Below are 10,826 nucleotides of genomic sequence, written 5' to 3' on the forward strand. Positions count from 1 at the left end.
TTAGCTTCCCCTTAGGTTACCTGCAGCTGTAGACCTGATTTATTATTTATCATTATTATTTATCATTATTATCTGCATAGACCAAGCATGTCATCCGACCGATCCCCATCTGGGCCTACCCCCCCTCCATCTGGGGAGCCCAGAAGGTCTGAGATGAATGCACAGGCCCTGGAGTTGCAGCGCTCAGTATCTAGCGCAATAATTGAAGCCATGGGATCCATGTCATCCATGTTATCCCAGACCATCTCCCAGTCTTTGTCTGCCCATGCCCCTGGCCCCTCTAGTCAGACGCCTGCTATACCTCATCCGCAGCCTGCCGTTTATGATACTCCTAATATACAGGAGAACCTGACTGGTGTGAATTCAGCCACCCTTGATAGCGTGCATAGATCACGCAAAAGAGCCTTGCCGCGCCAGGCAGAAAGGGCGCGCACGTGGAAATGTGCTAGAGCACAAAATAGCGATGTCGAATCAGAATTGGATTCTGATACGGAGGCTAATGCGGAGGCGAACTGCCATTCCGAGGAGGAGATGGAATATGTTATTCCGGGCACTACTGGCCCTAGGCCTTCCACCTCTGGGTCTATGGGTCCTGCCTCCACCGCCCCTAATGCGGCATCTACCCTGGTGGATCCCTCTGGCACCCCCTTATTCGACCCTGATGCCCTCCACCACCCTAGGTCAGCGGAGTGGCTGCCGATGGCTCATGTGAGCGAATATTTAGAGCATTGGGTGCACCGTCCTCTGAGCAAAGAGGCGCGCAGCAAGCTCAGATCTGAGTGCCCCAGACCATTGATCCCCAACAAGGTCTGTGAAACGCCGGCAGTGGATCCCAAGATGACACAGTTCTTGGCGAAATCCGGCTGGAACCCCCGTAAGGGGTTGGATTCGGCAATTAAGAGCTGCCAGGACAAGCTCCTTGACATTTTTGGCCCCCTTGCCAACATTTTTGAAATGGCCGAATCGGCCAGAGTGGACGGTTCTCCGATAGATCCGGAGGAGCTTACTGGCTGGATACAGAGAGCCATTTGTATTGCGGGCAGCACCAACTCCTCCCTGGCCATTGAACGGCGTAAAGACATACTATTCAAAATAGATCCTAAACTGGCCAACCTGGCACTTACTGAGGCAGGTAAGGATGCACAGGGTCTGCTTTTCGGGCATTCCTTTATCAAGGACCTCAGCAGATATGCAGTGTCCCAGGGGGTCAGTAGTGTATGCTGGGCTTTGTAGTGCAGATTGACCACTAACCTGGGATCCACTGTCGTCTTCAAATCGGGGCAAATGCTGGAACAGGCAGGTAGTTAAAAGTTCGTGACGCCAGTGTCAATTAAACGGTGACACGCCGTGTATGATGTTATAAAAGAATGAAGCAAGCATAGGGTAGCCAACAAAAACTGGAACTTTACTGAATATCAGCGATAATAATACATGGACGCAGTTGGAAGCGCCGTTCCATGAAAGACAGTTGGTTTTCTATAAGAATACAGGTGGTTCTTGGAATTACAGGATGGCCGGTCTTAGCAATGTATAATACAGAGTGTTGATTGCAGGAGATGCAGTACAGGCGGCTTGCACACGATTCCTGACTGGTCCTGACACATGTGACTTTCTCTCCAAGGTCTAATGCCCTTTATCTGGCGCACCCTTGAAGCTGTCTTTATATAGTACCTCCTCTGTTATCTTGAGTACCTCTTGCTTTATCTGATCGGCCTCTGTGGTATTCTGTGTCTTGGCTGATGGCTTACTTATGCTGTTTCATCTGAACGGATGATGACTCAGGAGGGGAACCTTCTCCTTGGATCCGGAACCCGGTTACAGGGCCTTTACCACCCTCTCCTAGTCGGCAGGCTTCAGGCCTGCTCTGCTCTCACAGGCCCATAGCCTGGCCTTCTCTCAGACACAGGATCATTTCTGACCTCTGCTCCCACTGTCTGTCTCCTGCTACCACTTCCTGACTGGGCCTTATATAACCTAGGGTTCCCTAGCTCCCTCTAGTGACTCAGAGCTGGAATGACACCCTAGCCGGCCTGCAAATGCACGTTTCACAGTAACAGGAAAATACATAGCATGACATTATAAGATATTCTATACCAACCTCCCCAAAAATACAGGGGGAACGACAATACCCAAGTGACCCTTCTGTAGTGACGGGGTATTACTCTCCCGTACACTACATACCCCGCTGCTTTAAGCTGAGTACGACCTCGTACTCCATCAGGGCCCGCCCAACTGGAATCATGACCTGAAATAGAGGAAGACACATGCATACATATATGTCAATTACACTCTTATCAGACCCAATTGGCAAAGGTGAAGTCTGGTGACAAGGGGCGTCGTTCTCTTTTTCACAGGATAGTGAGTGGAACGGGGGCGCTGACCTGGCACAGCGGATGTTGAAAGAACCAGGATAGTCCATGACAATAAATAAGTCCATAATAAATTAACCTCTCAGAGGCTTGCACATAGGAAGTCCATCTCTGGGCACATATACTTGAATAAAAAAAAACGGTTATTAAAGACTGTCAGCAGCACATATATAAAATGACAATACAGGACTCTAACAATACCAGGGCCATGTTATCCTGGCAAGTCCTGCTTACCCTTTAAAATAGTGCTGACATAAAAATGTCTTTTCAACCTGAAATGGGGGTAAAAAGGGAAAAACAGTGCAAAATAAGGCACAACTGGGATAATAGCAGCAAACCGGATGTCCCAAACATAAAAAAGGGCAGCTGGAAGCAGTGGTATACAGTGGCACATTATTCAGTTAGAATGCCACCGGCCGTGTGTAACTGGCAGCAAGCTTGACCAGCTCTGCCAACTGGAGGGACAAAACGGCCATTAAGGAGATGGACATGAGGAAAGGAGTACTCACAGGCGAGTGTCATGTTCTTCCTCGGATGACGAATCGATGTACGGAACCTGCAGTAACTGTTCTGGCAAGGCCGGCCACATCTGAAAACCATCTCCCCTGACAATCTTAAGAGGGGGAGGCTTGTCCTTCATTGCCTCCAGTTCGGCCTCCGTCCTAGGAAACGGGAACCACCGCACGCCTCCTGCGCACCCGAGGTCCGCCACCCAATACACCCTCTTGCGCAGGGCCTCTAGTTCAGCTTTCGTGCAGGTGAGCGGGGCTACCGGAGGTTCAGGGGCTGTGACCGCTGGGGTAACGATGGCAGCTGCTATTTGACGCCGGGCCTCAACACATTCCTCTGCCCGCCTGCAGCTGTCTTGCCGCTCCTTCTCTTCCTCCCGTCTCACCGCATCCGGAGGGGGATATCGCTCTTCCAGCCCCTGCAGCACGATGGGCTCCCAGAAAACGTCGGGACTGAGGTACGCCTGGCCATGCAGATGGGTGGTTCGGGCCTGTTCCACGTGTTCTCTCTCGGTCTCAACTGGCTCTGTCCTCTCTTTCTCAGAGCCCCAGTTCTCAGCCGGCACCTTCGGGCGAGTCACTGCGGTAGCGTAGGGGCCCCTTAGACTTTCGGCGGGGGTTTTCTCTACGATCTCTCCCATAGTCAGATTATGGAGATGCTCCGGGAGGTAGTGCCGCTTCACCGATCGCCGATTTACGTAGAAGTCCCGGCCAGTCCCCAACTCCTGGATAAACCCGTAGCCTTTTTCCTTATCAAAGGACACCACGATCCCGCGGCGCCTTTCTAGCTGGGGCTTACCCGGAAAGGAGTCTCCTTGTATGGACTTGGCCATTTCTTCAAACCGCTTTTTCCGGCTGGTGTTCTTTTTAGCCACCGCGGCTCTCAATTCTTCCATAATAGCCGGCCATTCTGCGTGCCGGCGACGGATCGGTGGGGACTCAGGACGGGTGATGCTCAAGTCCATGGCCTGGGCCCCGGGGGTGGCCGTCCAGGCTAGAGGGTCCCATGGCCCCAACTCAGGAAAGTCCGGTGGAGTGGCGCCCCACTCACACGAGGCCTCGGCGCACGTGGTCTCGAACTCCGGCTCTTCCGCGTACGCCATCTCTTCACTCACTGGCTGCAGAGTCGACACTGACTCCTCCCACACACGGGGCCGGTCTACCTCAATCTGAGGCCCGCCTTCCAGGCGTAACTCACCAAGGAACTCAGCCACGTCATCACTCCTCAAGGTGGGTGGCGCTCCAGGGCAATCGTCTCCTCCTTCTTCTGGGAAGGTTTCGGCGCCAAATCTTCGCGCCTCTGCACATCCTGATGGCGCAGTAAAAAGCCTCATGCGTCGGCGGCCATTTTAAGGGTCCTGATGCCGCAATTCACTGACAGCAAGCAGGATGATGAAAAGTCCAATAAAACACAGTCCACAAATGCGATTTTCTCTCTGGGGGTAGCGCAACACAGTACAGCGTCTCTGATTCCTCCCAGGCACAATTGTAATCCACAAGTTAGGAATAAAGGTTACAGTCTTTGTAATACGGTGGTGGAATAGTTAAAGCACACAGTTCACACTTCTCTGCACTTCAGAAGTATGCGTATCCTGTTCGTGACGCCAAAAAGAGCGATGCAGTGTCCCAGGGGGTCAGTAGTGTATGCTGGGCTTTGTAGTGCAGATTGACCACTAACCTGGGATCCACTGTCGTCTTCAAATCGGGGCAAATGCTGGAACAGGCAGGTAGTTAAAAGTTTGTGACGCCAGTGTCAATTAAACGGTGACACGCCGTGTATGATGTTATAAAAGAATGAAGCAAGCATAGGGTAGCCAACAAAAACTGGAACTTTACTGAATATCAGCGATAATAATACATGGACGCAGTTGGAAGCGCCGTTCCATGAAAGACAGTTGGTTTTCTATAAGAATACAGGTGGTTCTTGGAATTACAGGATGGCCGGTCTTAGCAATGCATTATACAGAGTGTTGATTGCAGGAGATGCAGTACAGGCGGCTTGCACACTATTCCTGACTGGTCCTGACACATGTGACTTTCTCTCCAAGGTCTAATGCCCTTTATCTGGCGCACCCTTGAAGCTGTCTTTATATAGTACCTCCTCTGTTATCTTGAGTACCTCTTGCTTTATCTGATCGGCCTCTGTGGTATTCTGTGTCTTGGCTGATGGCTTACTTATGCTGTTTCATCTGAACGGATGATGACTCAGGAGGGGAACCTTCTCCTTGGATCCGGAACCCGGTTACAGGGCCTTTACCACCCTCTCCTAGTCGGCAGGCTTCAGGCCTGCTCTGCTCTCACAGGCCCATAGCCTGGCCTTCTCTCAGACACAGGATCATTTCTGACCTCTGCTCCCACTGTCTGTCTCCTGCTACCACTTCCTGACTGGGCCTTATATAACCTAGGGTTCCCTAGCTCCCTCTAGTGACTCAGAGCTGGAATGACACCCTAGCCGGCCTGCAAATGCACGTTTCACAGTAACAGGAAAATACATAGCATGACATTATAAGATATTCTATACCAACCTCCCCAAAAATACAGGGGGAACGACAATACCCAAGTGACCCTTCTGTAGTGACGGGGTATTACTCTCCCGTACACTACAGATATGTGGGAGCATTTACTGCCCTGGACAAGGCCCAGTCCTCCATGCATAGGGTTTTTCAGGGACGGGTCTCCACTAGGGTCGGCAGTAGTAGGGGCCGTCTGTCCGGCCGTTCAAGTTTCCAGGCCCGCAGCTCGGGCAGAGGCTCCTTCACCCAAAGACCCCCCTTCCGGGACCAAAGGAATCCTCCTTTTTTCTTCCCGGCCAGAGGCGGCCAATGGCGTTCAAGATCCGTTAGAGGGAATCCGAATTTCCGAAAATCCTTCGGTAAGTCTTTCCCCAGTGGGGACTTCTTTGGTTCCTTGTGTCGGGGGCAGACTCCGTCTTTGTTCCCACGTTTGGTCCAGCATTACATCAGACTCATGGGTGCTGACCACTGTGCAGGGGTCCCACATAGAGCTTACAGAATCGCCAGATCTTACCCATTCTACCCCACCACTTCCTCTGGCATTACCAGACAGGGTGCTCGTGGATTTAGAACTGTATTCCCTTTTTCAAGAAAGGGCGATAGAAAGGGCCCCTCCTACTCCGGAGGGTGTACTCAGCAACATTTTTCTAGTGCAGAAAAAGGGTGGACAAATGCGTCCGGTGATAAATCTCCGTGCCCAGAACTCTGTGGTGCGCTATCGGCACTTCAAGATGGAGGGAATTCACCTCCTTCGGGACTTGTTGATTCCGGGGGACTGGATGGTGAAGCTGGACCTCAAGGATGCCTATCTGACGGTCCCAATTGCCTCTTCGTCCAGGGATCTTCTGCGCTTCCTGTGGAAGTGTGGCGCTTCACTTGCCTGCCGTTCGGCCTTTCTTCGGCGCCTTGGTGCTTTACCAAGCTTCTGCGCCCGGTCATGGCCTGGTTACGGAGTCGGGGTGTGTGTCTAGTCATCTATCTAGACGACATCCTCATTATGCATCAATGTCAGTCGACGCTGCTACAACACCTTCTGTGGACCTCGAACCTCCTTACGGCTCTTGGATTTCTGCTCAACCCGAGAAACCCTGCCTCACGCCGTCTCGACGGATGGAGTTCCTGGACTTCACAGTTGACTCTGTTGCGGAGTCTCTCAGTCTTCCGTCAGAGAAGTTGCGGACGATACGCAAGGAGTTGAGACATGCCCTCTCAGCTACCTCCCTATCCTTACGCCACCTGGCTTGCATCATTGGCCTGCTGGCCTCCTCTATCCAGGCGGTGTTCCCCGCTCCTCTCCATTATCGGGCCCTACAGCGCCTGAAGTTTGCCCACCTTCGTGCCGGGGCCTCGTTCGCGGATGCGGTGCTTCTGGACCAGGAAGCGCGGGAGGAACTTCGTTGGTGGATATGCAACTTGGAAGCCTGGTACGGCAGAGCAATCTTCGGATGTCAACCAGAATTCACGGTGGAGTCGGCCGCGAGTCTCCAAGGCTGGGGTGCCCACTGCGAGGGTATTTCCGCAGGGGGTCGATGGTCGGAGGCCGAGACCCAACTTCACATCAACGCTCTGGAACTCCTGGCGGGCTCGTTTGCCATCCGGAATTTTACCAATGGCATCGCACATGCATGCATCCGATTACGCATGGACAATGTGTCGGCGGTCCGCTATGTCAATCACCTGGGCGGCACCAAATCGGCTACCTTGGCCCGACTGGCAAAAGAGTTCTGGTCCTACTGTTTTTCCAGGGACATCATGATACAAGCGGAGTTCCTTCCGGGTCTACACAACTACCGAGCGGATCGGAGTTCCAGATGCTTCACGGACGGCAGCGACTGGAGGCTCGCACCGGAGATGTTCTCCACGATCTCGGACACCTGGGGTCCTTGCGCCATAGACCTCTTTGCGTCACGGCTCAATACTCACCTTGCCAGGTTCTTCAGCTGGCACCCGGATCCGGAGGTGGAGGCGGTGGATGCGTTTCTCCAGGGCTGGTCGTCAGCTCTACATTACGCGTTTCCATCTTTTGCCATGATCCCGAGGATGCTGCTACAGACTCGTCATCAGATTGCGGAATTGGTGGTGGTGATCCCCTTCTGGGGGACTCAAGCCTGGTATCCGATCCTCCTGGTGGATGTACCTCTCCTTCCTCCGGATCGGACGGATCTCCTCCAGGACCCTCTGGGTACTCCACATCCCCTGCTGGTCGACGGCTCCCTTCAACTTCTGGCGTGCCGAATCTCAGGACTCCCGGAGAGGTCGAGGGAATTTCGGAGGCAACTAGACGCCTCCTGGACAACGTTTGGGCTCCCGGCACCCAAAAGTCTTACCGGGCAGCTTGGGGATCTTGGGTTAGCTGGTGCGTGGAACGGGACCTGGATCCCATTTCGGCGCCTGTGACCCATTTATTACTATTCTCTACGTCTCTTTTTGAAGCAGGAAAAGCTTATCGGACCATTAATTTGTTCCGTTCAGCGATTTCTTTGGATGGCGTTCCGGCGGGTCAACACCCTTCGGTGTCACGCCTACTACGTGGCTCACGCTTGGCTCGGCCTCCTCGGCCACGCTTCACCACTACGTGGGACGTTTCCCTGGTCCTTCCTTTCCTCTCTGCGTGGCCTGAAAACGCGGCTCTTTCCCTCCGTCAGCTGTTGGCCAAGTTGCTGACCCTCTTTTGCCTCATTTCCTGTAAGAGGGTTTCCGATGTCAGGGCTCTGGATCATGATGCGAGATCCTTTACTCCCGAGGGCGTCACGTTTAACATTACGCGGCGCACCAAGACCATTATTCGGTCTGTGTCTTATCCCTGTTTCCCGTCTTCTCCAGTGCTTTGTCCTGTAGCCTGCTTGCGGGAATATGAGTTGCGCACTCGGACTCACCGCTCCGCGAACGTCCCACAACTTTTCCTCTCTATTCGCCATCCTTTTGGCCCGGTGACTAGTCCCACTTTGGCGCGTTGGATGAAGTGGGTCATTTCCCTTTCAGGGATTGATACGGCGGGCTTTACCGCTCATTCGGCCAGGGGCGCGGCTGCCACTGCCCTGGCTGTTTCGGGGACTCGTTTGGAGGATATTTTGCGTTTGGCTGACTGGTCTAGGGCCACGACGTTTAGAGAATTTTATTTCCGTCCTCCCACTCATGTGTTTTCTTCTATTATTGATCAGCTTTGAACTTGCAATATGAGCCTCCGTGTCTTGCTGTAAAACTAAATGATGTTCCTATTTCATGACGTAAAGTCAAAGTTTTATTAAAGACACGGAGGCGAGTATTGCCCGCCCTGGGTTTTTCCTGCCCGCCCTTTTATTGTGTGTTTAGGATTGGACTGTTTACATTGTCTTTTATTGTTATTTATTACGTATATTTATATTACTGAATATTTATGGTTCTGTTTTTCAGCGACCTTATGGTGTACGACCGTTTCCAGGGTCGATCTTGTTCAGTTTCTGCCTGACACTGGCTATATTATTTGCTCTGTTTCAGGTTGAAGTTTCCTCGGCGTATGGACTTCTACGTTGTCCCAGGTTTCCTGAGGTGTTAGCCATGTTGGCTTGAATTCTACAGTGTGATGGACCAGAATGGTTGCTGTTTCTCGGGTCCAGTTCCAGTTTCCGGTTACGGTTCCAGTTACGGTTATGCGGTTGGTGTCGCGGTTACAAAGAAAGAGGAAGTTACTGAAGAGGACACTGCTTATTATAGGATCTGTCAGGGGAGGGGCCTTTGTTGTTATGATTATGTAAATTTCTTCTTTGCTGCTATTGGTGGAAAGTAAAGAAGGACAAAGCAATATGAGCCTCCGTGTCTTTAATAAAACTATGACTTTACGTCATGAAATAGGAAAATCATTTAGTTACATCCTGTATTATACTCCAGAGCTGCACTCACTATTCTGCTGGTGCAGTCACTGTATACATACATTATTTATCCTGTATTATACTCCAGAGCTGCACTCACTGTTCTGCTGGTGCAGTCACTGTGTACATACATTACTTATCCTGTACTGATCCTGAGTTACATCCTGTATTATACCCCAGAGCTGCACTCACTATTCTGCTGGTGGAGTCACTGTGTACATACATTACTTATCCTGTACTGATCCTGAGTTACATCCTGTATTATACTCCAGAGCCGCACTCACTATTCTGCTGGTGCAGTCACTGTGTACATACATTACTTATCCTGTACTGATCCTGAGTTACATCCTGTATTATACTCCAGAGCTGCACTCACTATTCTGCTGTTGCAGTCACCGTGTACATACATTACTTATCCTGTACTGATCCTGAGTTACATCCTGTATTATACTCCAGAGCTGTACTCACTATTCTGCTGGTGCAGTCACTGTGTACATACATTACTTATCCTGTACTGATCCTGAGTTACATCCTGTATTATACTCCAGAGCTGCACTCACTATTCTGCTGGTGCAGTCACTGTGTACATACATTACTTATCCTGTACTGATCCTGAGTTACATCCTGTATTATACTCCAGAGCTGCACTCACTATTCTGCTGGTGCAGTCACTGTGTACATACATTACATATCCTGTACTGATCCTGAGTTACATCCTGTATTATACTCCAGAGCTGCACTCACTATTCTGCTGGTGCAGTCACTGTACATACATTACTTATCCTGTACTGATCCTGAGTTACATCCTGTATTATACTCCAGAGCTGCACTCACTATTCTGAACATAGTGTCACTGTGTACTGTGACATAGTGAGGGGAATGGTCTGGGAAAACAGGTATTTTCCTCCCAGCGTGTGCTGCTGGGCTGATTTGCGGTGTATCAGTGTAAACGGCAGCATTCGCCCCCATAATACGCACTGCTATTTCCCTCCCACTTTTGGGGGGAAAAAGTGCGTTTTATAGGGCAAAAAATACGATAATTGCTTTGAGCAGTTTGCAGATTGCTTTTATGCAATTTGGTCGCAATTTGGTGGAACTGTAAGTAAACATACATAACTGGTTCAGTACATAGTTTTAATCACTTCATTAACAATAGGAACTTATATAACTGTTCTAAATACCTATTTTGGTCTCTTGTTCCCATAAAACACAGCTCTTAGTGGATTGAATGTCTGTTCAGCTCATCTCTCTGGTGAATAATGATTCCAGCTAGGGGATTTCCCACACAGGATGTGTGTGTGGCTGGCTGTGATTGGTCAAAACTCCTGCTCAGTGTGAGGCTGGCTATGATTGGTCAAGACTCCTGGGCAGTAACAACAGCTTAAGGGTCCATTCACACGTCCGCAAAATGGGTCTGCATCTTTTCCGCAAATTGTGTAATGGGTGTGGACCTATTCATTCTCTATGGGGCAGGAATGGATGCGGACAGCACGTAGTGTGCTGTCCGCATCCGCATTTCCGGAGCGCACCCCCGATCTTCTGGTCCCCCGGCTCTGGAAAACAATAGTCCTATTCTTGTCTGCAATT

This window comes from Bufo gargarizans, chromosome 8 (assembly GCF_014858855.1).
Source record: "Bufo gargarizans isolate SCDJY-AF-19 chromosome 8, ASM1485885v1, whole genome shotgun sequence".
In the NCBI taxonomy this organism is placed as follows: Eukaryota; Metazoa; Chordata; class Amphibia; order Anura; family Bufonidae; genus Bufo; species Bufo gargarizans.